The 5788-nt window shown below is 41.1% G+C and overlaps 1 pseudogene; it reads left to right on the forward strand.

The window, feature by feature from the left end:
- The first annotated feature begins 1574 nt into the window (after positions 1 to 1574).
- On the forward strand, positions 1575 to 2022 carry LOC101606411 (annotated as a pseudogene).
- The last annotated feature ends 3766 nt before the right edge of the window (positions 2023 to 5788 follow it).

The following is a 5788-nucleotide window of genomic DNA, read 5'->3' on the forward strand; positions in this document are numbered from 1 at the left end:
ACTCTGGGTAAGAGCACTTGCTGTACGTGCCTGAACACATGAGTTTGATCCAAGCACCCACATAAAAGTGAGGCGTGGCCATGCATGCTTGCAACTCTGGGGTAGAGGGAGGTAGAGACAGGAGGGTTGCTTGACTTATTGGTCAGCCGGTTTAACCCAAAAAAAATTGCACAATGTCCAGATTCAATGAGAGACTGCTTCAAGGAACTAAAGTAGAAGACTAAAAGAGGATCACACACACACACACACACACACTCTCTCTACACATATACACACACTTAAAGAATAAGCTATACAACATAAAAATAGGATCCTTAATTTCTGTTCAACCTTTTGGTTATGACTATCTTTTGTATGTGTAAGCAGTAAGCCTCAAAAGCAACAAAGGTTTATAGAAAGGGCCAAATATTATTAAAGATCATTAAAATTTATGATGGCTATTATGTGGACTTTTCCATATTTAAGCAACATTACATTTTGAAATTACCCTTACCATTTTGCCTGCTCTCTCTCTTTCTCTGTCCTGAGAACTTGACTTTCTGTCTGTGAGAGGCACTCAGGAATATGGACAGTGAGAAATATGGTCGTCAGTCCATTCTTAGGTAGCTTACCTGGCTATTACCTAGTCTTTCCTCTTGTGATAATTCTTAGGGATGGTTTTGGATGACAAACAGTTTACATCTCTTTATTCCCTTTGTGCAGCTTTCAAATTTTGATGTTGGGTCACTTGTTAAATGTACCTTCGTATTGGAAACTGGATGGGAATTTTTTTGGTTGGTTTGACTTTCTCTCGTTAGCTGCAATGGAACTATTGCTCAGGAATTCATTACTGCCCTGAATACTTGCTGTTGGTCCTGATGGAATCAGATGAAGAGGTGTCTGGAGAGGACCTTCCTTTGCTTTGGCAATGCTAAGGCTTGAACCCACGGCCTCATGCACGCTTGGTAAGCTCTTTACCCCTGAACTGTGGCCCCAGCCCTGATGGGATTTTTGAAGGAGCTCTGTGGTCAACAGTTGGCCTAATTGAGCACTGTATGTGGAAGAGAGAGCACTCTGTTCCCTCTGTCAGGCCCATGTCTCCCACAGCCACCTCTAGTTGACTGCTCCTCAGTGTCCTTCCTTTCTTATTGACATGGTACTTGACTGTAAAAACTGAGAAAGTAAAATATCTGTCAGTTTTTCTGACAATATTGGGCAAGGCTTTATGTATGTTGGCTTTGAGATAAAAGAACATTTCTAAAATTGCTAGAAAACAAAGGAACTGACCCCAAATTCCTTTCAAGGTCATGTGATTTGGGCAAATCTTTGGCAAAAACACTAACATTTTCCATTTAATGAAACTCAGCCATGTCTCCTGAGTTATCAGCCCAAACAAAACACAAAGCCACAAAAAACATGCCTTGACTTTAGGGTTCTTGCTTTGTTGATGACTCCCTGACATGCTGTAAAAAAATCATTAATAGGGAAATAACTCGAGATGATAGCTAGCTTTGCCCAAAGCCTCAGGAGATTTTCATGGGTAATTGTTAAAAATCAGTAAGAGGATGTCATATCGAGTCTGGCAGCTCACAGCCATGACAGAGGCTGATGTTAATCAGCAGGCCTACCCCTCACAGATGCCCACGGCACCAAGAAACTACTGGATCTTGTTCAGCAGCCATGTAGCTGCAAACAACTTCAGAAAGGAGCCAGTGAGGCCACAAAGCCACTGTACAGGTGGTATCTCTGAGTTCATTGTGATGGTGGCAAACACTGAGCTGTTGGAAATCATACCTTACCTCCCACTGCTGCCTGAAGACAAAAATGCCCCCTGTACGTTTGTGTACTCCAAGCAGGCCGTGGGTCCCCAGGCCTGTCGTCATCTGTTCTGTCTCCATCAAAGAAGGCTCTCAGCTAACACAGCAGATCCAGGCCATTCAACAGTATAGTGAAAGGCTTAGTCCAGGCCTGTGGCCCCGGTCCTGTCTTCCTGCTGATCTCTTCACCTGGGTTGTTTATCACATTGTCTGTGTTAGCATGTAGTATTTTCAACAGCTTTCTCTTATAAAAATAGTGTACTACAAAATAATGAGCAAAGAGTTCCCTCCATTTTGGTAACTATACAAAAGAGCATTGCTCATTTGTATTAACCAAATTAGAGAAACATTAATTGCTGAGTGTAGTTACTTAGCATCTTGTGTGAGTGTGTGTGCGTGCATGTGCACATGTGTATGGGTGCGTGTGTGAGTGCAGGTGTGTGCACATGCATAGGGAGGCCAGGGGTTGTGATCAGGTGTCTTCTTCAAATGCTCTCCACCTTTTTTAAAAATAAATTATTTGTTTATTTATCAGAGAAAGAAGGAGTGAGGGGGAGAGAGAGAGAGAGAGAGAGAATGGGCACACTAGGGCCTCCAGCCATTGCAAACTAACTCCAGATGCGTGTGCTGCCTTGTGAATCTGGCTAACATGGGTCCTGGGGAATCGAACTGGGTCCTGTGGCTTTGCAGGCAAACACTTTAACCGGTAACCTGTCCCTCCAGCCCTCCTCCTTATTTTTTGAAAAAGGGTCTCTTACTGAATCTAGAGCTCACTCATTTAGTTAGACAAGCTTGTCAGCCAACCCCAGAGATCCATCTGTCTCTGCCTTCTTAATGCTGGGATTACAGGCTCAGGTCATACTCAGCTTTAACATGGGCACTGGATGGAGAGCTGAACTCAGGCTCCCATGCTTATACAGAAAACACGTTACTGACTGAGCCGTCTCTCCATCCTGCTTTTATTTTTTTGATATGTGGTCTCATTTTGTAGCACAGGCTGGCTTTGAACTCAGTATCTATCTCCCTTAGCCTCCTGAATATTGGGATTACAGGCAAGTGCCACTGTGCCTAGCTGGCTAGCATCTTATTTTTTTATGGTATAGAGTAGCTAAATATATTTGGGTATGCTAGTAAACATGGATAAATTATTCTTTGAAGAGGTATGTGAGAGCTGAAAGATGGCTTAGTGGTTAAGATGCTTGCCTGCAAAGCCTAAGGACCTAGGTTCCATTCCCCACTACCCATGTAAGCCAGATGCACAAGGGGATGTACGTGTCTAGGGTTTGTTTGTGGTGGCTGGAGGCCCTGGCACCCACTCTCTATCTGCCTCTTTCTTTCCTAAATAAATGAATAAATTAAAAAAAAAGAAGCACATGTGTTTTTTTTTCAAAATATTAAGTCGATATTTATGAGATACTGGCATATGACAATCAAAATTCCTACTTCCTAGGTTTTCAGTAGGTTTGTATGTGGTTTGCCCCCTGAAAGTTTCCATGATAGAAGCTTGGTTTCTAGTGTGATAATGTTGAGTTGGTAGAGCTTTTAAGAGCGATGTCTAGGCTAAAAAATACTGGCATGTGCCTATAATCATGGCACTCCAAAGGCAGAGTCAAGAAGATTGACATGGGTTCGAAGCCAGCCTGGGCTACACAGTAAGTGTCAGGTAAACCAGGGCAACAGAGAAAGACACTGTCTCAAAAAACAAATGTCAAAATATTACCAAAAAAGACATGAGGCCCAGTACAAGGGAATTAAGTCATGGGAGTACTGACCTCGGAAGAGCCTAGTGCTGGTCTTGAGGAGTGAGTTAATTCTCACAAGATAAAGATGTTGTAAAAACTTAAAAGCAAGGCTGGTCTTTCTACACTCTTGTTATCATGTGTGTCTCCTTCTCGCTGCTTCTTCAGCGACTCCATCTGCCACTGACTCACTAGAGTCCAAACATGTGGGGTCACCTGATCTCAGACTTCAGCCTCCAGAACTGTGAGCGATGTAAAACTCTTTTCTTCATAAAGTACACAGTGCCATATATTTTGCTAAAGCAGAACAAAATAATACAGCCACTAAATTAATTCTAATCAACGTATGGTAATTAAAAGTAGAGTAAAAAGATTTAGAGGCTTAGAGTTGGCTCAATGATTAAAGGTGATTGCTTGCCAAAGCCTGCCAAGCTGAGTTGAATGCCCAGCCCCCAGGTAAAGCTGAACGCGAAGTGGCACTTGTATCTGCCATTCCCACACACCAAAGACAATGGCACGCTGAGCCAGGAGAAGCCAAAGCTTAAAGGCCAACTAGGCTTGCATTCATTTGCAGGCAAGAGATCTTGTCTTAAGTTACAAGAACACAGACACCTCAAGGTTATCCTCTGACCTCTACATACACCCTGTGGCATGTGTGTATCCATGTACACTTGCATATATATACAGAGAGAGAGAGGGAGAGAGAGGAACAAAATATTTAAAGTATAAGACAAATAACTAAAGAAATATAAGAATGTTGTAGAAGGCTTGTGGAGGGATCTTCTGAAATGTATGTGTGCTAAACTTGGCCAAAATTAGAAGGGAATTATTTCTAATTCAAAAACTGAAACATCAATAACAAGTATACACTAATATAAAACTAGAATTTGTTCTACTTTATTAAAATAAGGTTTTCTTAGAGTTTAGATATGCTTTTATCAGGAAATAGTGAAAGATTTTTCCTTATCTTTTAAGTAACAAGCCTCAGAAGCAAAGATAGTGGGTTTGATAATCATTTCTTGTGCTTTATGCTGCCTTTTAATAGGGTTTGATTACTGAAGAAACATGACTTTTCTCAATGATGAAAGAGTTAATCTTCTTACAGCTATATGACTTCACCTGTATTTGCCTTTAAGACTTGTTGTTCCTTTGGTATGATTTCATAATGATCCTTGGCCCTATGATTGCTTTAAACCCTAAACATTTTTAAAACTTCCCCAAATCAAATTCTGAATTAATTTTTTTTTGAAGTTGAACTTACTCGAGACTATTCCAGAAGGGCTATTGGAAATACAGACAGACATATTAAATCTTTGCATGAACATGTTATTAACTTGTATTACAGAAACTGTATTAAATTCCTAGAAGTCTGATGCTGTGAGCCATCATTACTATTGTGTTAATATGATGTTAAGATGTGGTGTGCCATAATATAAATAAACAACCAGTTTCCTCATCACTTGCTAGTTACTATGGACTCTCATCTTATCTCTAACCAAGCCAACAAAAGTCTATTGTCTATGATCATTTATGTATTCCTATGCTTTTTATGAAACCTCTTTTGCAAGTGATTATAAAATCCTAAAATCTTCTGTCCAAGAAGTTCATGGAAAGATGGAAAGACTTTGCCAAGTATAGATTTCTGATAACTCTAAGATCATACATTGGACTGGATAAAAATTTCAGAACTATGGGCTATGATATAGCACAGTTGGTAGAATGCTTACTTAGCCTTCATGAAGCCCTTGGTTGAACACCCACCCTAGGTACCATAAACTGGGCTGCATATCTTTAATCACAGAACTAAGGAGGTAGAAGTAGGAGGACCAAGAATTCAAGTCATTCTTAGCTAAATATTGAGTCTGATGGCCAGCCTGGGTTACATTAGCCCCTATTGTAGCTGTCTTCTCATTGCTGGGGCAATACACCCACCAAAAACAGATGATGGGAGAAAAAGGCTTCTTTTGGCTTACAGTCTCAAGGGGAAACTACACAATGGCAGGGAAAGGCATGTCATGATCAGAGGCTGAACATCACCTCTGCCACAGCAGATAAAAGACAGCCGGAGACAGTGAGCTGACCCCTGGTGAGAGAAGCTGGCTATATACTCCAAAATCATGCACAACAGCAAACTGCCTCCATTAAGGCTCCACTTCCCAAATTTCCACCACCTGGGGACTAAGCATTTAAAATACATGACTTTATGGGGGATACCTGAATCAAACCACTACATTTCAACCTGTCCCCATAAAT

Source organism: Jaculus jaculus, chromosome 3 (assembly GCF_020740685.1).
Source record: "Jaculus jaculus isolate mJacJac1 chromosome 3, mJacJac1.mat.Y.cur, whole genome shotgun sequence".
Lineage (NCBI taxonomy): Eukaryota > Metazoa > Chordata > Mammalia > Rodentia > Dipodidae > Jaculus > Jaculus jaculus.